We start from the raw sequence: 23,223 nt of genomic DNA, 5'->3' as shown, positions 1-23,223 counted from the left end.
GTAGATTTGAAGAATAATTGCATCCTTGGCCAATACTATAAATCTTGACCAAAAGATATCCAATATATGGAATTAATGAAATGACAAATTATTTAAAATAATTTTATCATCTTTGTTATTGAAATAAAAAGCAGAGTATATTGGCCATCCTTAGTAGAATCTCATCTAAAAATCTAATTGAAACTGACAACAATATAATGAACACATTAATAAAAGTAACTTGCTAAGAAAAGTAACATTTTAATGGATATACATTTAAATGGTTCTAAAATTTAATGTGATGTATCAGGTATTATCTTTTGGTAGTCAACCTGACCCCAGGCTTTCAGTTCCAGGGCAAGAACGAGCTTTCTATATTTACTGATCTCTGGATTATACATCCTTCTCACTTATATTCTTCCAGCAATAGGCACAGTAGGGGCTTCCCATATTATTGAACTGTAAGTAAGACACAGCTCCCTACTATTCGCTTCTTAAACCCTTCCAGTACTGTTATAAGCGATTCCTTTCAGTAAATACCTCTCTGTTTGAAAACATACAACAGTTTCTGTTTTCCTGTATGGACAATAACAGATATATTGTGAACATCAGTGGGTGAGTGATATCTACCATCATGTGATGCATACCTACGAGAAGGGGATTACATCTAAGAGGTTAGGAATAATGTTTGTTGTTTTGAAATTAAATGTATTTAATCTTATCAGTTTACAAAATAAAACATTATTTTATCTGAATCTTATAATGTTTTAAGGCTAGGATAATAAGTAATATTTACAAATATGTAAACTTTTGCATATGAGCATTGAGAGTTTAATTGGCTTATTAATGATCATAAGGCTCATTCATTTATGGCATCACTATGATAACTATGATATTGGCAGCATCCTTAGCTGTAAGCAACTTAAACTGAATCTAGATATTTTAAACATAAGAATAGAACATTAAAAATATTGTGTTACTCATGGACTTATTGGAAGGTTGTGGTACCATTCTTCAATAGTGGGCAGCAACAAAGGGATGCTCGACAGCACACTGGCTAAACACTCAGATACCAACATCATGCTACCTGAGTTTGAATCTCAAGTTTGCCGCTTAACAGCTGCCTGATTTGAGGCCAATTGCTTATTTTTTTCTGTTCTTTTATTACTTCATCTGTGTAATGAGGGTAAAAATAGTGCCTATCTCTGAAAACTTTATTATAAAGAACGCTGCTGCTGCTGCTGCTAAGTCACTTCAGTCATGTCCGACTCTGTGCGACCCCATAGACAGCAGCCCACCAGGCTTCCCCGTCCCTGGGATTCTCCAGGCAAGGACACTGGAGTGGGTTGCCATTTCCTTCTCCAATGTGTGAAAGTGAAAAGTGAAAGTGAAGTCGCTCAGTCGTGTCAGACTCGTAGCAACCCCATGGACTGCAGCCTACCAGGATCCTCTGTCCATGGGATTTTCCAGACAAGAGTACTATAAAGAATAGATGGGCTTAAACAAAGTAATGTGTTTAGAACAGTGAAATCTCTGGAAATATTCAAAAGAACAAATGAAAGTCTGGAGATAACAACCATACTATCTCCTGTGCATTGATTTCTACACTTTGTACCGTCAGACACTGGATACCGCCCCTGGCAATGCAGCACATCTGCAACTGGAACACATAGCTATTCCTTCCATGGCCATGTTGAATGCCATACTCTCCCTGTCCCCAATACCACGCTCTGAATGTTGATGGTAAGTCACAAATTCATTTCTTAACTGGCATAAAGCTCAAAATATCTTGCTCAAGTTCTATAATTGCATGTAGATTCTATGCAACCAAGGCCCATAGAATAGAAAATACACAAAATATAAGAAGGGAGTTCATATACAAAAGAAGGAAGGGGAAGAAAGAGAAGAAGAGGAAGAAGGAGGAGGAGCAGGGAGGATGAGATGGAATTAGTAGCAGTAAAAGAAGAGGAAGAGGAAAGGGAAGAAGGGAAAGAAGATGAGGAAGAAGAGGAGGATGAAGAAAAAGAAGGGAAAAGATAAAAATGGGATGGGGAGGGAGAATGGAAGAATAAAAAGAGACAAATGTCATCTATAACTTCTTAATATCAAAAAGACATCATTGCCACATATTAACAGCAGGCATTTAGAAGTGAACATGGTAACTTACTCATTTTTTACATGACTAAACAATGTAATTCTGTGGACCAGCATGTAATTACAAATTTCCTTTAGAACTCATATCTAAGTTCTGCATGTTGATAATCTTAAACAGATTAGATTGCATTTTTCTAATTTTTTTTTCCTTATAACATCTAGCTTTACTCAGTCTCCCCATGTTTCTGACCTCTATTTAGAAAGAGTCTACACAGTGAGTCAAAATAGAGAACTTTTGTCATGAAACAACCAGCAATCTCAATGCATCAGGTACAATTGTTGGGTAATATTAAGTATATTATTTGTGCCTGGAAGATTGTTTCCTCACTTCAAAGTGTTCAGTCCAGCTGATATTTGCTCATAAATAGGGCTTAACAAGTCTTTCATTCTCTTTTTTTCAGTATCTTCTCCCAATATATGAAACTTAGAGGGAGTATCTTGCATTCATAGAACAAATGCAGAAAATTTTATTCTATAAGATGTGAGTTTGATTTATTTACAAATATAATGGTACTTAAATATACAAATAAATGCTCTAAAAGTTGTCTCCTTTGAAGTCTATATATTATTTTAATGATACCTATTTGTGTTCAGTCACATCTAGAACTTTCAGAAACCACCTTGTCAATCAGTTGAGAGCCTACAAGCTTATTCTCTTTTCTCTAAACAAACTTTTTTTTACTAAACATATAAAATATTAGCAATGATAGTAAGATGTTTAATTATATAATTTGTTAGACTTTGATGTATATAACCTTTGCCTTAAAAAAAAAATTCCAATCCATATTGTAAAGATGATTTTTCCCCTAAAAAGGATTTTTTAAAACAGTATTGGCTTTGGAAATAATTCCTAAGTATAAATTTTGCTGTGTGACTTTTTGAAACCAGTATCATTTGATTGTACCACAATTCATGGTTGTAGTATTCATATATATAAATGAATCTCTTTTTCTTAAAAAAAAAAACTAATCTGAAACTGATTTGTTTAGGTCATGCTACATCCTATGGGATCCTTTCTTTTTATTGTCGTTTCTAGTTATTTCACAATACATACTTACCAACAAGAGAAATATAAAATACATGGCAAGAAAGAATCGGAAAGAAAATGGAATAGAGTAAATAAATGATACAGTTCCACCATTACATAGGCAGCTATTTAACCCAAGAACCTTCACGCCTCCTAGCCAGATTTCTCTGAGACAACATCTTGAAAACTAATTCCATTTCCTTAGAACTCTCTAAAAGCTTCAATTAAATTGTGTACATACACAGAAGCTGAACCAAAGGTCACCTACCCAAGCAAACAGGGAAAACACATAATTGTAAAACATTCAATAAATGTGTTTTAAACAACTGCTGAATGTGCCAGGTTAACCTCCAAATTACACAGCAGAGTAGGGAGCTAGCCTAGAAAGCTGGCACATATTTGTTTTTTCCACTTCAACCTCACTCTTTCTAATAGAGGCTTTGATGTTTCTTAACCATTAAGAAATTCCCATTATTATTTAATGTGCTTCCTTAAATTCCAATGAATCATGTCCATTATCTTCATATAGATAAGCACATTAATGAATATGTTATAATTGGCTTTGGACACTTAAAACTAAAAAAAAAAAAGCTTCAAGAATTAAATGAATCTTTACAAACCTGATGTCCCATATATGCTTAGGTCACTGAAATATGTATCATTCCATGATCAAACAAAATCCCATTTCAACAAATTCAAGAAAGAAGAAAAATAAGTGGATAGGTAGAAAAAAATGACTTTTTAATGGCAATTGTTCCTGCAATATTTGGAAAAGCAAAATTCTGTCACTTTCTCCAGCTTTATTTGCAATTTTTCTGTAGGCAAATCTATTTTCTCTACTTTATTTGTTGAAGTACTTTTTTGCAAGGCTAAGACAATTAGACAAATAAAGTATAACTACAGTGCATCATATTGCAGGACCACTGTTTTATCATCTCACAAGTGTGACAGTAGAAATAGAGCTGATACTTATTTTAGAAAGTTAATTCATTTTTCAAAATGCATAAAGATAGGCAGTTTTACAAGCAAATATTGAACATTTATTGTGCAATGACTGGATAAAAAGAGGGAAAATGCTGAGGAGGGGTGTAAGCAACTTTTTAAAAATAAATCAAAGCCTAAAATATGTGAAGAAGAAAGGTCAGATTGTTATAAGATGGTATGTTCAATTTAGAATGTGTTCCCTAAAGATTTCTGAAGGCCTGCTGCTGCTGCTAAGTCGCTTCAGTCGTGTCCGACTCTGTGCGACCCCATAGACGGTAGCCCACCAGGCTCCCTGTCCCTGGGATTCTCCAGGCAAGAACACTGGAGTGGGTTGCCATTTCCTTCTCCAATGCATGAAAGTGAAAAGTGAAAGTGAAGTCGCTCAGTGGTGTCGGACCCTCAGCGACCCCATGGACTGCAGCCTACCAGGCTCCTCCGTCCATGGGATTTTCCAGGCAAGAGTACTGGAGTGGGGTGCCATTGCCTTCTCCTTCTGAAGGCCTGGGTACTCCTATACTTAAATAATAAGGGATCATACAAGATAAAGATCTGGCAAGAACTACTTGTACGCTCTTATGAAATTAATCTGGAGAAGGTAAGAAGCCAATGAGAACTTGGTCCTAAACCAGGAATTAAAAATGACAAAAACAGAAAACCCATAGTAACAACAGAAATGTCAAGCCCCTGGGGAGACAGACAATTTCTTGAGCTAGAGTATACTAGATTCAGGAACAATGAGGATCAGTGAGCCAACATAGGTGCAAGGAGAGTCACAGGGGTTTACATTCTGTTCTTGCCTTTCCCTCAGTCTGGAGCCTAGAAAATTTTCCTGGGACCTTCACCAGAGCAATCTAGATATAAGCATGAAAGAGTATCTCCAAAAGAGAGTATCTCCATGGGAGAAGTGTCAGACAAACAAAAGCCCTGCTCCCTACTGAGGGAGTTGAAGGAAACAGAAGAAGACTGACCAGAAACACAAGAGGATTCACTCCTACCCTATGTCCTATTCAAATTCCAGTATGACTGAATTACAGCCTGGAGACAGTGGTGCTCACAAACTGCTTCTCTTTAAGGGTTTATAATGACAACCTCAGCCAAGACAATTCTTGGCATGTTATGGCTGTGGAGTCATTCACTCAAGCACTCAGTGCTAACTTCTTCCTAAGTTCCACCAGCCAGACGCAGACTAATGCCTGTTTTTAGCCCTTTTCATACAAAATCCAGATGGTGCAACTCATACTCCTCCCTACTACTAAGTTGCTTCAGTTGTGTCCGACTCTGTGCAACCCCACAGATGGCAGCCCACCAGGCTCCCCCGTCTCTGGGATTCTCCAGGCAAGAATACAGGAGTGGATTGCCATTTCCTTCTCCAAAGCATGAAAGTGAAAAGTGAAAGTGAAGTCGCTCAGTCGTGTCCGATTCTTAGCGACCCCCTGAACTGCAGCCTACCAGGTTCCTCTGTCCATGGGATTTTCCAGGCAAGAGTACTGGAGTGGGGTGCCAGTGCCTTCTCCAATAGAGGAGCATGAAGGCACACCTGAGGTACATAACTACCTTAAGTATAACATAGCTTACTGGAAAACAAATCATTCAGAGCAAGTTACTGAAATTGATGTAAAATAATTTTAAATAATAATGACATAAATTTATTCTTTGTGAAGTTGTGAAGTCGCTCAGTCGTCTCCGACCCTTCGTGATCCCATGGACTGCAGCCCACCAGGCTCCTCCATCCATGTAATTTTCCAGGCAAAAGTACTGGAGTGGGTTGCCATTTCCTTCTCCAAAATTTATTCTTAGGAGATAAGAAATGATATAATCAAAATTAAATCAGGAAGAAAATATAATAATCAAAAGGAAGAAAAAATAGATGAAACAAATTATATAATGTATGCAATGTATTAGATGAGTAAGCAAGATATACCCTGATGAAGAACAAAGTAGTGAGCTAGAGATAAGATGAAAGACAAATTTAGCAGAAAGTGATAGAGATATAGAGACATATGGAAGAAGATACATATGCCAATATCAGATCATATCATTTCCAAAAGATAAAAAGCATAAGTGACAGATAAAATATGAAAAACCCCAAATTTAAATGATCTATACATTGACACTTTGACTGTGTGGATCACAATACATTCTGGCAAATTCTGAAAGAGATGGGAATACCAGACCACCTGACCTGCCTCTTGAGAAACCTATAGGCAGGTCAGGAAGCAACAGTTAGAACTGGACATGGAACAACAGACTGGTTCCAAATAGGAAAAGGAGTATGTCAAGGCTGTATATTGTTACCCTGCTTATTTAACTTCTATGCAGAGTACATCATGAGAAACCCTGGGCTGGAAGAAGCACAAGCTAGAATCAAGATTGCTGGGAGAAATATCAATAACCTCAGATATGCAGATGACACCACCCTTATGGAAGAAAGTGAAGAGAAACTAAAAAGCCTCTTGATGAAAGTGAAAGATGAGAGTGAAAAAGATGGCTTAAAGCTCAACATTCATAAAACTAAGATCATGGCATCTGGCCCCATAATTTCATGGAAAATATATGGGGAAACAGTGGAAACACTGTCAGACTTTATTTTGGAGGGCTCCAAAATCACTGCAGATGGTGATTGCAGCCAAGAAATTAAAAGAAGCTTACTCCTTGGAAGGAAAGTTATGACCAACCTAGATAACATATTCAAAAGCAGAGACATTATTTTGCCAACAAAGGTCCATCTAGTCAAGGCTATGGTTTTTCCCGTGGTCATGTATGGATGTGAGAGTTGGACTGTGAAGAAAGCTGAGCATGGAAGAATTGATGCTTTTGAACTGTGGTGTTGGAGAAGACTCTTAAAAGTCCCTTGGACTGCAAGGAGATCCAACCAGTCCATTCTAAAAGAGATCCATCCTGGGTGTTCATTGGAAGGACTGATGCTAAAGCTGAAACCCCAATACTTTGGCCACCTCATGGGAAGACTTGATTCATTGGAAAAGACTCTGATGCTGGGAGGGATTGAGGGCAGGAGGAGAAGGGGACAACAGAGGATGAGTTCGCTGGATGGCATCACCGACTCGATGGACGTGAGTTTAAGTGAACTCCAGGAGTTGGTGATAGACAGGGAGGCCTGGCATGCTGTGATTCATGGGGTCACAAAGAGTCAGACATGACTGAGTGGCTGAACTGAACTGATACATTAACAAAAAGATAGATAAGGTGAAATGGAAAAACAGCAAAGACAAAAGAAAAGTGTATAAGTGTACCACAAGAGATCACCTACTAAAGTAGAAGGATCAAAGAATTTCAGGTCAGTGGATACAGGAATACAGAAAAATATTTTGAAGATATTAAAAGAAAAGCTATTGAGCCAACAATTTGATATATAATTTAAATTGATGATATAGTAACAACAACAACAATCCCTGACATGTAAGACCATGTGCCATACAGAGGTCTGAATTGGAAGTGCTTGTAAAACAAAGACTCAAATAATAAAGAAACTTAAAAATATATATATTTTAACTGGTATTTGAGTCTCAATCAACATGTTTATAAAGTTATTATTTTCACTTCACCATACATGCAAGCATGCTAAGTCACTTCAGTTGCATCTGATTCTTTGCCACCCCATGGACTGTAGCTTGCCAGGCTCCTCTGTCCATGGGATTCTCCAGGCAAGAATACAGGAGCGGGTTGCCATGCCTTCCTCCAGGGGATCTTCCCAACCCAGGAACCAAACCCAGGTCTCCTGCATTGTAGGCAGATTCTTTACTGTTGAGCCACTGGGGCAGTTCACTCACTCCACCATACTGACTCTAAAATTAATAGGAAAAATATCTGTTTTTGATGTGTGCTCTTAAAAGTATGGTAAAGCAGCAAAAGCTAGAACTGTGGCTTTAAGCTGTTAGTTAGGCTTTCCAGGTTCCGCTAGTGGTAAACAACCCATCTGCCAATGCAGGAAACGTAGAAACACATGTTCTATCCCTGGGTCAGGAAGATCCCCTGGAGGAGGGCATGGCAATCCACTCCAGTATTCTTGCTTGGAAAATCCCATGGACAGAGGAGTCTGGTGGGCTACAGTTCATAGGGTCGCAAAGAGTTGGACATGACTGAAGTGACTTAGCACACAGCACAGGATTGAGATGATTATTTAAAACTCAATTTACTTAAATTACATAATTTCATTATATATTAATCAGAACATCTTTCATTATATTTAGAAGATTATAACATTATGATCATTGTGTAAATCAATATGTTTGAGAATGAATGTAAGATACCCAAAATAACTAGGAGCAGCTAACTTTCCAATTGAATTGACTATAACATTTATGTCAGGGCTTCCCTGGTGGCTCAGACAGTAAAGAATCCACTTGCTGTTCTGGAGACCCAGGCTTGATCCCTGGGTCAGGAAGATCCCCTGGAGAGGAAATGACAACCCACTCTATTATTCTTGCCTGGAGAATTCTATGGATAGAGATGCCTAGTGGGTTCTCGTCCACAGGGTCACAAAGAGTTGAACACAACTGAGCAACCTTCACTCACTCACTCATAGCGTTTATGCACCCCTCATCATGTGCAACAGATTGTGGTGGTACTTAATGTGAGTGCAGGGAAATGATGGTTATAATAGCACAGAGATAAAAAGGATAAAAAGGATACACAGTCATTTTAACTATATCCCAGTCCTCATAAGTAAATTTTATTTGTTCACTGTCAGAATAAATCTAAATACAACCACTTCTCACAACTCCACTGGCACCAAACTCTTCCCTTATCACTTTCTATAACAGTGTTGTTCTAACTCTTTCCCCTACATCTACACTTCTCTTCTTTCTATATAATTTCCCAGAGTGATCACTTTAAAAATACGGAGAGATGGCAGCATTCTCCTCACAGCCTACTACTCAGTCCTACTCAGTGGCTTCCCATACATTGAAATAAACAGGTTTCATGTGTACAGCACAGTTCTAAGTGCTGACATGCACTGACTGACTTTTCTGAAACATACCTCTGCTCCTCATGAATAAATTAAAGAGTAGAGAAATGAAGTATCTTACCCAAAGTCACCTAACCAGTAGGTAGCAGTCAACTGTGGAGTTCATAAACTTTGTCTCTGCTTCGACTCTGTTTAAACTACCTGATTGATAATTGTATGCTTCTCCACTATCTTTTTTCTTTTGACCTCTTAATATTACACTCCCACCCTTAGCCTGAAACATGGATACCTCAGAAAAGCTCATACTGCCCAACCACTCTTGGGACTAGCTATTGGTCATGTGCCTAAGTTATAGCCAAAAAGATGTAAGAAGAATTGTTCTGAGGAACCTAAATGAGAACTTCTTCACCAGATGTCTAGAGGGTGCCTTTGACTTGTTTTTTTGGTTTTTTTTTTTCCTTCCTGATTGTTGGGATACAGACATGATGGCAAGTGTTTGAGTGGACATCTTGGAGCTTGTAGAAAAGGCCTAAACTTTAAGGAGCAAGCAGAATGTTAGAAAGAGCCTGGGTTCCTGATCATAACAGGTTATCCCGGGTATCCTACCCCCAGACTCTTCTTACATGGGGAAAAAATATAACTTTATCTTGCTTACACACTCTTATTTATGTGCTTTTATCACATATAGCCTAGCTAATCAAATATGCCATTTATATTAGATATGAGTTATATGTGTCATGTGGAGTTATAAATAGCACATATATACTATTCAAAGGCAGGAAATGGATGAATATTTAGAATGCATACAGTCATCATTACCACATTTCTGAACCAATAAGATAAATACACAGGTTTTATTATAATATATAGGATATTAAGGGAAAGCAAAATGTTTGTAATAGGTTTCCAATTTCTGAGATTATCAAGTCTAATAATAATAAAATATGTAATAAGGATTTACTTTGTGCTGGGTATTACATGTATCACAGGGATTGATTTATTTGATATTTATGATAACCCTAAGAGACAGGTACTAATTTTATCTCCATTTGAGAGATAGGAAATTGAGGTGCAGAGAAGTAAGTAACTAACAAAAAAATCAAAGTATTTGTAAGCATTGGAAGCTGGAGTTGAACTCCAACCAGCTGACAGTCTGTACATACATATTTGATGCCTCTGTGAGAGACTGCATAATTCTGTTTTATCATGATTACTTATTTAGTGTTGGTTTTCCCTTAGTTTGTGATACTCTCTGGACCAAGAAACAAGCCATATGCAGCAGTAACTTTTAAGCCAGTAAAGTGCCTGCATTCAAGAGTCACATTGATGGATTATTAATTGAACTGGGTGTCCCAATTCTCACTTTCTTAAATACAACCAAAGGAATAGAGTCTAAAGCCATCTCTATTCCCAATATTAAAGATTTAAATTTTCACCACTTATGCTCTTTTTTTTTTTTTTAGGCTGAAGTAAATCTGTTCCTTAGCATCAGTGAAATGAACTAACAGTCAATTCACATAGTACCCTGTCTGACACAATCAAAAAATTATCCTGGAATTTCCATTTAAAAATGTAAATCTGTACATATTAAGATTGAAAGTCTGATTTCAATTAAAACATGCAACTTGATTGCAAGATAATGTAAAGGACAAATTTCCTGTAGATAAAAACTTCCAATAACACTTCTATGATGCTTTCTGCTTTTAAAATGTTAGAGCAGCATGATAAAAGATCAGACATTTCATCTGGGTTTTGTGTTATCACATTGGCTTTCTTTCCCTTCTGAATCTAATTTTTGTTTTGTTTCATACAGCCAAGGTCTGAAAACACTACGATTTTTGTTCATTGCTGCCCATTTGTCAGTTTTATACCCACTTCCACACAAATAACCACAGAGTCACACAGCTAGAATTTTGGAGATGCCAATAAATTGCACAGTCCCTTCCTAGTAAATAAGAGGCCACATACCACTCATTCCTCCCTTCTCTGCCTTTGTTTGCAGAGTTGCATATGTGGAAGCACAGATGACTGGTCTGTGCTGTCAAAAGTCAAATGCTTTCAGCAGTTGCCCTGGCTCAATTCCTACCTCCCAGCAGATGTATGGCTATTTCCCCAGCCCTCCATCACAAATCAGACCTGAATTCTGCATATAGAGCCAACACATTCCAGAAACTGAGGAAAGAGAGACTCATGGTACTGAATAAAATCAAAATAAGCTCCCAGTAAGATATTTGAACCATTATCAGGGTTCACCTGACCCCTTCCAGGTATAAACATCACTAACAAGTGCCAGAAGCTAGGGAAAACGCTAACAGAGCAAAATAAAGAAGCTTCTCAGAACCCATTCAGAAAACCCCAGTAAAATCCTCATGACTCTCACTTGCCAAAGCATGAGCATGATGAATGAATGTGATGGATTATACACATTTATATGAACAAACTTTCCAAATGTGAGCAATAAAGAAAAAAAAGAAAAAGGAGAGATGGTCCACATGGCATGATTTCCTTTTTTTTTTTTTTTTTCTTTCTATACTGAAATGAGTTGTTTCAAGCTGGAAATATCTTTGGATCCCCAGAAAAAAGACGTTTGATTTTCAGGCCTGGACTCTTTCTTTTTTCAATTTGGACTTTGGGTTTACACTGCCAATCTCCACTAACATTGTTAGCTACACACAAATTTCAAATTCCTCAGTGGTACCCCTTTCCAAAATTTTCTGTACAGGCCCACACCTAACCTGTGCACTCATGTGTGTGTATCTTCAATCATGCCCAGTTCTTCTATGACCCCCATTGACTGTGGCCCTCCAGGCTCCTCTGTCTGTGGAACTCTTTTAGGCAGGAATACTAGAGTGGGTTGCCATTCCTTTCTCTAGGGGATCTTCCCGACACAGGGATCAAACCCGGGTGTCTTGTGTCTCCTGCATTGGTAGGCAGATTCTTTACCACTGCACCACCTAGGAAGCCCCTCCTAATCTGTAATAGCAGAATGATTTTAATGCCAGCTCTTTCCCAGGTTCCATATTTTTCACCAAATGCTAAAAGATCAAAGCCATTAAGTACAGAGGAAGGGAGTCCAGGCCACCTCTGGAAAAAAGCAAAAACAAAGGAAGGGATCTCTTATTAAGCACCTAAATGTGCCAGCACCATCCAATATTTCAAATGTATTTTCAACCTCTGAGCCACTTCCTAATATGATTGTCATCATTAGTGACATTTTTTTCACAGATGGGGAAACTGAGTCCTCAAAAATTTAAGCTGAGTGCCTAGGATCACAACAAATAAAGTGGTATGTTAAGATTCAACCCAGGCTATCTCATTCCATAGTCTTGTCTCTTAACTCCTATACTCTGCCTCCTTTCATCAGTAATGATAGCCAACATTATTAATATTTAAGCATTTTCCAGGGTTTTTCTAAGTACGCTGTAAAAGTGGGGCCATGAGTAGCTATCTCTTTCCGATGTGCTTAGCACATTGAGGAAGAATCTTACTTTCCCAGATATCCACATCATGTAAAAGTGGTAGTGTTGCAGGAAGGGGGACCCCTTCCAGGGCCCAACACTGGGCTCTTGTCTAACACACGGAAATTAATTGTCCGAGGAGACATACGCTGAAAAGGCAAGAAATTTTATTGGGAAAAAGCACCTGGGCAGAGAGCAGCAGGGTAAGGGAACCCAGGAGAATAGCTCTGTCACATGGCTTTGCAGTCTCGGGTTTTATGGTGATGGTATTAGTTTCTGAGTTGTCTTTAGCCAATTATTCTGACTCAGAGTCCTTCCTGGTGGTGCATGCCTTGTTCAGCAAAGATGGATGCCAGAGAGAAGGATTCTGGGAGGTGGTCAGACATGCGGTGTCTCCTTTTGACCTTTCCCAAACTCTGCTGGTTGGTGGAGGCTTATTAGTTCTGTGTTCCTTACCGGGACCTCCTGTTGTAAAACAACTCATGCAAATGATTGCTATGGTGCCTGGCCAGGGTGGGTGTTTTCAATCAGTGTGCTTCCCCTAACAGTAGAACCCAGTATAGTTGTCAGTCCACTTTTCCATGATGGACTTTAGGAATGAGAAGCAAATGTATCGTTTACCTGGATGAAAGTGGTGTCTTTGGTTCACATCATTAAGGCTAACCATGCCCCTTACAATGTTAGGAAACATAGGGCAAGATTGGTGTTCATATTTCAATTCACTGCAATTTACTATTTTGTTAACAATTGCTTTATCCCACTTGGCACTCTCTTTTTATATGCCCAGTTCAATATTTAAATATGAAGGGGAAACTACTCTGAGCAATCTGAAGGAAAATTTAATCAGAATGCAATGTGGTGCATGTCTGCTGTTTCTTTTTTTACTGAAAATCTTCAAAAATGATTTAGATCATTGAGTTCCGAGCTCTGATTCAAATTATAATTGGAATGAGGAAATGGATAAGCAATCTCAGTAGGTGGTGGGGGAGGGGAAGAGTATAACTAGAGATGTATCAGGATCAAGTACTGCTTTTAAAAAAGAAAACAGTTTTTCATGGCTTTCAACATATTAAATACTTAGTAGAGAACTGCTGTGTCCACGTTATTGGAAAAGTTGATGGTTTCAGGGCCCGTTTGAGCATGAGTGAGAGCAAGGAGATGAAATTGCTCTGCCCAGGAATGTAAGAGTACTGTGACGGTTTGCAGTTTGGTGGCCTAGTGAAGCAGCAAAGGGCATCAGGCAGAGAAAAGGCCTCAGGAGTTGGTGATAAGCTGAGTTCTAATGAAGAATACAGCCGGCAAGAAATTCCTTAGAATGTGGAAGAGATGATCAAATTTAGGACGGCAGTTTCTATTTGAATTTGGGTTTTGTTCTTCCTTGGGCTCTAATTACCCTTTGCTACATCTTTAGTAAGTGTCCGTTATCGGCAATAACCTTGCGTCAGAGGTGATTTAGGGAAATGAAGGGCTGAGTCTGACATGACGGCAGTTGCAGGAGCTTAGAGTGATGATAAGAATGAACTTAACTCATGAAGCCAGGTGCAGTGACTTTTCGAAGAGGATTGCAAGCCTCCTGAAAGTGATGTGACCCTAGAAAGTCAGACAGACAAAGACCAAAAAAAAAAGAAAGAGAGAGAGAGGGAAGGAGGGAGGGAGAGAGGGAGAAAATACCAGAGAGTGCTTATTCTTTTAAGGAATTGAAATTATTTTAATAAAGGGGCCACAAAGGATGATGTCCGCCTTCCCACCTCACCCTTACCCCCATGAATAACAATAGAAGGAGCCAGAGGGGATGACTCTCATAGTAGTCACTGCATCAAAACACACACCAGAATCGCAAACTAGGGATATGATAATAATGTTATCATCTTTTCTCAAATAAAAACAAAGACCTCAATCCAATGGCTTTATTCAAAACAGTGGGAAAATATTTTATTAGGCCTGTAATTGTTTACCTTTGTCTGCCAATAACACATAGAAGTATCACATACATGAAGGAAAGGAAACAAATTTTAAACAGAGTTGACAGTTTTAAAGTCTAGCTGTGCATCACCTTTCATTTAGTGACCAGGATGCCCAAGAGCACATGCATAAATGAAATAATGAGAATACATTTTTGAGTTGACGGTGAAACTTTTTTGGCATATTGGAAAAGAAATAGTCATATAAACCAAACAGTTTTTATCTAGAAGACAAAAGAAGGGAGACAGACACATGTTATGTTATATGTATGTTTACAAAAATAAAATATAGATGAAAACCCAGCTTTAAATAATTAAAGTTAGTAAAAAAAAAGAAGACTTTTTTTAAAATAGGAGAGAAAGAGTTTATTATCTGCAAATGTCCATTTTTCAAGACTCATATAGAGATAAAGATAATAAGCAAAACTATCATGCCATAACAAATACACTTTCCTGAACTCTATGTACTTGTAGTGGGCTTCCCTGGTGGCTCAGCTGCTAAAGAATCCACCTGCAATGTGGGAGACCTGGGTTCGATCCCTGGGTTGAGAAAATGCCTGGGGAAGGGAACAGCTACCCACTTCAGTATCCTGGCCTGGAGAATTCCATGGATTGTATAGTCCATGGGATTGCAAAGAGTAGGACATGACTGAGCGACTTTCACTTCCACTTCACTTTCACATACTTGTATTAGAAATGCATGTCTTACAGTTACTTCACCTGTACCCCACATGGATGGTGTCTTAGTATTTTTGGTTTACTATAACAAAAATACCACTGACTGGGGAGTTTAAACAAAGGACGTTTATTTCTCATAATTCTGGAAACTGGAAAGTCTAAGTTCAAGGCACTGGAAGATTTACTTTCTGGTTCACAGATAGCTTTCTGCTGCTCTGTCCTTACATGGCAGAAGGAGTGAGAGAGCTCTCTGGGGTCTCTTTTTATAAGGGCTCTAACCCCATTCATGAGTGATCCCCCTTCATGACCTACTTAATCACTGCCAAAATGCCCACCTCCTAATACCATCACGCTGGGAGGTCAGGATTTCAACATATGAATTTTGAGAAGATACAAACATTCAGTACATAACAGGTGGTATCACATAAATAGACATGATGTTATTGGTCTGATTTTAGTGAAGGACTGTACAGGTGAATCAGAGGGTGTGACTGTTCACTGCATGGAAGTAAAACTGATTGTCTAGAATTTACAAGGAAAAGAATCTGATGCTGGGAGGGATTGGGGGCAGGAGGAGAAGGGGACGACAGAGGATGAGATGGCTGGATGGCATCACTGACTCGATGGACGTGAGTCTGAGTGAACTCTGGGAGTTGGTGATGGACAGGGAGGCCTGGCATGCTGCGATTCATGGGGTCGCAAGGAGTCGGACACGACTGAGCAACTGAACTGAACTGAACTGAGGCTCTTTCTATGGAGAAGGCAATGGCAACCCACTCCAGTACTCTTGCCTGGAAAATCCCAGGGATGGGGGAGCCTGGTGGGCTGCCATCTATGGGGTCGCACAGAGTCGGACATGACTGAAGTGACTTAGCAGCATCAGGCTCTTTCTAACTCAGTGAAACATATGCCATATAGTGGATACAACTTTTCTTGGAGTTTTGTGTTATTTAGAAATTAAAAATTGTTTCCAGTCTTGTGTCCTGGCCCTTCTTTGCTCTAGTGACTGAGTGTTCCTAAAGACTCCATCTCTGAATCTCTAACAAAGTGTTGAGTACCCCATCCACCAGAAAGATACATACATCTATCTTTTCTGGGCTTCAGATATCCTATGCCAGCAGTTTTGAATTCATCCAGGAAAAAATTAGAGTATCTTCTCAGTATACAAGACATATCTCTCACATCTCTCTACACACTGTAACTTGGAAATGAAGAACTAAAAGTTCATAATCACTTAAATTATAATATTTTACAAATCTATAACCACAAATGCTAATGACCTTATTTCTGTCTCTATTATATTTAGGACTGTGTACATAAAACCACTTTGAAGAAAAGTTTGGTAGTTTCTATCAGATTAAACATATAATATAGTAATTCAAATTCTAGATATTTTTGCAAGAGAAAAAAATACATGTATAGCTCCCTTTCTGAAAGACTTGTTAAGATAATCATTGTAGCTTTACCCAGCATTACCCAAAACTGTGAACAACCTCGGGGAAGGCAATGGCACCCCACTCCAGTACTCTTGCCTGGAAAATCCCATGGACAGAGGAGCCTGGTAGGCTGCAGTCCATGGGGTCACTAGGAGTCGGACACGACTGAGAGACTTCACTTTCACTTTTCACTTTCATGCATTGGAGAAGGAAATGGCAACCCACTCCTGTATTCTTGCCTGGAGGATCCCAGGGACGGGGGAGCCTGGTGGGTCACACAGAGTCAGACACAACTGAAGTGACTTAGCAGCAGCAGCAGCAATGAACAACCTAATGCCTATGTGTACATTCATACGATGGAATACTACTTAACAATAAAAAGGATCAATGCATACATATACATTCAACGTAATAAATCTCACAGATATTATAGAACCCCCCAAAAAAAATCATAGCCAAAGGAGTGAAAGTGTGAAAGACAAAGTCTCCCAGTCATGTCAGACTCTTTGTGACCCCACAGACTATACAGGCCATGATATTCTCTAGGCCAGATTACTGGAGAGGGTAGCCAGTTCCCTTCTCCAGGGGATCTTCCCAACCCAGGGATCGAACCCCAGCCTCCTGCATTCCTGGTGGATTCTTTACCAGCTGAGACACCAGAGAAGCCCAAGAATACTAGAGTGTAGCCTATCCCTTCTCGAGGGGATCTTCCCAACCCAGGAATAGAACTGGGGTCTCCTACCTTATAGACAGATTCTTTACCAGCTGAGCTACCAGGGAAGCTCCACCCAAATGAATATATACTCAATTTATGTATGTGAATATATGTGAATTTCTTGAACATGAAAAATAACTTATGGTGAAACAATTTAAAATACTTGTCACAAGGAACTGATTGCATTTGGAGAGGTAAGAGAACTTTCTTTCCAGATAACACATTCTATTATTTGCCTACCCTTTCTTCTTCCTAATAAAATCTTTCAGTTTTAATTAATTTTTTCATCTATCCATTCATTCATTCATAGTTATCTATCTTATCCTTATTTCCAGAGAGGGATCTTGCTGACTGTAATTGTTGAAATGACAGCCCAAGTGGACCTAACACACTTAAAAAGAGGGAATTACAATCCACGTTTATGTTAGAGCCTTCTCTGTTGCTCTTTCACTGAACATGAACAAATGAATGTTACCTCCGGTATTTCTATCAGCTCTTTTAAGAATATGATGAGAACCAGTATCAAAGTGAAGTCTACAGTTAGAATGATGGTACATTGATGTAGAAGGAACTTGGATTTTGGTCACAGCCTAGCCATTAACTAACTCTGGAGACTACCTTTCCCTGTATTTCTTCATATTGAACTTTATATACTTAGCCAATATGCAGCAGACTGTATGAGATAATCTGCTGCAGAAAGTCAAAACAAGCTAAATGGAATGCCTCCATTCTTCATTGGGATTCCTGTAAACATTATTCCAATAAAATCATACTATTACCTGGGTTTTCCTATTTTATGCTACCCCAAACAAGATTTTAGTAATTATAAGAAACATGTGTGCTCAATAACTCAATCATGTCCAAGTCTTTGTGTCTCCTTGGACTGTAGCCCATGAGGCTGCTTTTTCCATGGAATTTTTTTGGCAGGAATACTGACATTGGTTTCCATTTCCTCCTCCAGAGAATGAGAAACCTTCCACAACACAAACTTTTAGATTATGCCCTACTCCAACCAATATCTAGATAAGAATGGTGGGAAATTAAATCTTTATGACCCCCAAACCACATTTTCTTGCAGGTTTCCTCATCTACGTAAATGGTATTTCCATACTCCCCATTGTTCCTACCAAAATCTTGAGAAATATCATTGTCTCTTCTCTTACATCTCACAAATAATCCCTCAGGAAATATTCTCAGCTTTGCCTTCAAAATACTTCCTAGTATTTTATTTTTATAGGTTTAAAATATTAGAATATGTAGTTTTGGGAAAATACTGATTCTAAAATATAGTTGTTGTTGTTTTTTCCAGAACCCAACCACATCTTACCACCTCCTACCAATCCTTACTGCTTGTTCTTAGTTACCCTCTTCTTCTCCCTGGGTTATCAAAGTAGCCTTACAATACTTCTCTTCTACTCATATGACTCAATAATCTATTTTCAATAGTAGCATAAGTAATTTTCCTCAAAACTACAGCACATCATTCTATGCTTAACATTTTTAATGGCTTCTTAGCTCCATCATAGCCTAAAATTTGACCATAGCTTAATGGTACATATATACAATGGAGTATTACTCAGCCATTAAAAAGAATACATTTGAATCAGTTCTAATGAGGTGGATGAAACTGGAGCCTATTATACAGAGTGAAGTAAGCCAGAAAGAAAAACACCAATACAGTATACTAATGCATATATATGGAATTTACAAAGATGGTAACAATAACCCTGTGTACGAGACAGCAAAAGAGACACTGATGTATAGAACAGTCTTATGGACTCTGTGGGAGAGGGAGAGGGTGGGAAGATTTGGGAGAATGGCATTGAAACATGTAAAATATCATGTATGAAACGAGTTGCCAGTCCAGGTTCGATGCACGATACTGGATGCTTGGGGCTGGTGCACTGGGACGACCCAGAGGGATGGTATGGGGAGGGAGGAGGGAGGAGGGTCCAGGATGGGGAACACATGTATACCTGTGGTGGATTCATTTTGATATTTGGCAAAACTAATACAATTATGTAAAATTTAAAAATAAAATAAAATTAAAAAAATAATAATAAAATAAAATTTGACCATAGCTTAAAAGGCTCAAAGTCATCTGGTCATCTCTGATTTTTGGTTCTCTGACTCGCCCTTGGCCAATGCACACCCACTACAATGACTTTTTTGACACTAATCTGAAAGAACGTTCTCACTCGCTTGCTCAAGATCTTCACATTTGCTATTCTTTCTACCTAAAATGTCTTCATTTACAGAGCTACATGGTTTGCTTTACCATTTCCTTCAAGTCTCTGTGCAAATGTTAAATTCTTGGTCAAAATGTCTTGATCTCATGCAACGACAGAGCTAGCCCTCCACCAAAGATGCGTTTCTTCTTCTTGATGTAGAGCTATTGCTGGCTAGTGGCTGCCTTAATAGGGACTACATTTTCCAAGTAACCCTGCATCTAATGGGACCATGTGATCATATAAAACTCAGTGAAACCAGCAAAGGGGGAGTAAAGTCCATCAGATCTATGCTGAACCCATAAAATCTACTGTTAGATCTCTACACTTACTCCGCTTACCAGCCATCTAGATATTGATGTTCCAGGCAATATCAGGAGCCACACTTTGAAAATAGAGGAGGCCTCCTTAACCTGAGTAGAGAAGGACTTCAAAGAGCAAAATATCCCACTGCCACCACTGCCATTTATACCTAAATATGAACAAGAAATTTCTATTTGTATAAGCCATGGATATTTATGTTACAATAGCTGCTGTGTACGTTAAGTACTACATTGTCTTATGTACAATAGAAAGCCTATGATCTCCATCTATTACCTTTAATTTATCTGCTGTCTGTTTCCCCGGTAGATCATAAAATGAATAATGCTAGATAACCTGTTTTGCTTTTGTTTGCTGTTGTTTCACCATTACTTGAAGCATGCACTGGCGTCCGCCCCACCGTTCACAATCTGCTCTATCACAGTCTAACAGTGGCACCTCTTTACCTCTGGTTACTTGAAGGAATCCTTTCTTTTTCACATTTTTCTCAAATCCTGCTTATTATACATCAACAACTCTTTTGGTTCTACCCGCAAAACATATCCAGAATGTCACCACTTCTTATTATTTCCACTGTTTCAGCATCACCTTCTAGGGGATTACTGCAAGAGCTTCCTATGCTCTTTAGTTTATTGCTATGCCCCACTTCATTCTATTCTTAACAAAGTAATCTAAGATATTCAGTCAAAACCCGAGTTCAATCATACTACCACTCTGTTTAAAACCACATCATCTCAGAGTAACAATTCATGTTTCCTATGATCTCCCAAGTCCAGGACTAAAACCCACTTTTTTCTTCTTCATTTCTTAATATTCTCCCCTCAATCACTGCTTTAGCTATAGTAGCTCTACTGTAATCCTGGATTAAATTTGTTAGGCTCTCAAAGGAGGGCCTTTTTCTTAGTATCCTCTCTTCTTCAAAAGCTTATTTGTCAGACCACTGCAGGGCTTTCTCTCTCACATTTTTTGAGTCTTAACTTAGATGCTAACCTGTAAATGAGGGCTGCTCTGACCACCCAGTATTTTCTAAGCCCCTTCCTTATTTATTTTTTCCATGATATTTATCACTCACATAAATATTACATAATTTAGTTTAAAATTTTATCTTCTATAACTCTGAGCTAGAATTTTAGTTCTTCAAAACCAGTAATTTTTACATGTTTGTGTGTGTCATTATCCCTATGTTTAGGTAAGTATTTGCTATAAAGTACATGCTCCATAAACATCATCAATAACTATAAAATGTAGGAAGAAATATAAAGCAGCTACATATGGAATGGCAGGAAGTGACATCTTATATAAGGGTGTCAGGAAAGTCCTCTCTAATATATGCAGATACTTGAATCAAGTAATGGACAAAACCATTCAGATATCTACAGGATGAGAGATCCAGGGAGAGTGAATGGAAATACAAAAGCAATGAGGCAGATGTGTGCTTGGTATTTTCTAGGAATAGCAAAGAGAAAAGTATGGTTACAGTTTCAGAGAGAGAAAGAAGTAGGAGACATAGTCAAAGGTTTGCCAGGTGAGAATTATCTTCTAGGACATAAGAAATTTGCATTCTAATTCTAAGAATTGACTATTTAGTTTCAGGATCTGTGGTAGAAGATAGGAATATGATAGTGACCAAAATTTCTCAGGCCTGATATATTTACAATCTAATGAGAAAAATACATGTCAATGAACCAAATCACATACATACACGTAAATTATGACTCTGTTATAACTTACTCATCAGTTCAGTTCAGTTCAGTCGCTCAGTCGTGTCCGACTCTTTGCAACCCCATGATTCACAGCACGCCAGGCCTCCCTGTCCATCACCAACTCCCGGAGTTCACACAAACTCATGTTCATCAAGTCAGTGATGCCATCCAGCCATCTCATCCTCTGTAATCCCCTTCTCCTCCTGCCCCCAATCCCTCCCAGCATCAGAGTCTTTTCCAACGAGTCAACTCTTCGCATGACGTGGCCAAAGTACTGGAGTTTCAGCTTTAGCATCATTCCTTCCAGAGATATCCCAGGGCTGATCTCCTTTAGAATGGACTGGTTGGATAGTAAACTTCATTTACCTAAAATAGAGATCCTCAGAGTAGTAGGGGTATATCATTACCCTAGATCTTTTAATTAATTGACTTTAAAATAATTAATTAGTTTTCTGTTGTTCTTATTTCTTTCTAGGTATTTCAGGATAATATTTCCACAGTGAGAGAGTGTGAAACAAAATATTGAAATTATATCCAGAAATGAAAAAGAAAGCCCTAAATAAAAGGTTTTTTTCATACCATGCCATATATGTGAAAAAATGCTTTTGCCTTTTTTCACTTACATGAAATCCTCTTTCCTTCCACTCTCTCCCCATAACCCAATTTTCCCTTTAATTCTCTTCTTTTCTTGTCATTGTTCTTTATAACACAGTAATATCCTGGTATCAATTCCTTCTAACTTTCAAAGGACAATATGCCTTAGGCCATTATCCTCCAAAACAGTTAGGAAAGAATGATCCATTGATATAAAGAAAACACTATAGTTACATTTTACATAAAAATAAGTACAATATGTTAGTTTACTACTATTAAAACATTGAATGAAAACAGTACACTATGTAAGTGGAAAACAGATACACATATATTAGAGACGATTGCCTTTAAAAACAACAGCAACAAACAAATGAACAGAACCTGATATACATGTATCCAAAGAATGAGAAGAGTACTCCTGTATCTATAGGCACAAGCAAAACACTGTCTTTGCTTTCTCCTGACATTTGGAACCCTCTCTCTATGTTAGAATCTGAACTTTTGTTCCTGACTTCAAACAGATTACTCTTAATTATCATTAAGCATATATTCACAAAATTATAATAATCCACCTGCTATCACTTTGAACTTTTCAAACAAGCCCCAAATCTAGGTACCTTTATCTCTGTTTTATAAGTAGGGAAACTACAGCTCAGAGTGTATAAATCAATCTGTAGCCATAATAGGGAGAAGTTGTGTCTGTTTAGTTAATTGTTCAATCCTCAGCCTTCAAAGTGTCAGATATGCCCTAGCTCACCAATCAATATTTGTTGACTAAGTTCAGTTCAGTTCAGTTCAGTTCAGTCACTCAGTCGTGTCTGACTCTTCGCAACCCCATGAATCGCAGCACGCCAGGCCTCCCTGTCCATCACCAACTCCCGGAGTTCACACAAATTCATGTCCATCGAGTCAGTGATGCCATCCAGTCATCTCATCCTCTGTTGTCCCCTTCTCCTCCTGCCCCCAATCCTTCCCAGCATCAGGGTCTTTTCCAATGGGTCAACTCTTCGCATGAGGTGGCCAAAGTACTGGAGTTTCAGCTTTAGCATCATTCCTTC

The sequence above is a fragment of the Bubalus bubalis genome, chromosome 7 (assembly GCF_019923935.1).
Source record: "Bubalus bubalis isolate 160015118507 breed Murrah chromosome 7, NDDB_SH_1, whole genome shotgun sequence".
Taxonomy (NCBI): Eukaryota; Metazoa; Chordata; class Mammalia; order Artiodactyla; family Bovidae; genus Bubalus; species Bubalus bubalis.
The sequence above is the reverse complement of the archived record's forward strand: the minus strand, read 5'-3'. Positions refer to the sequence as shown.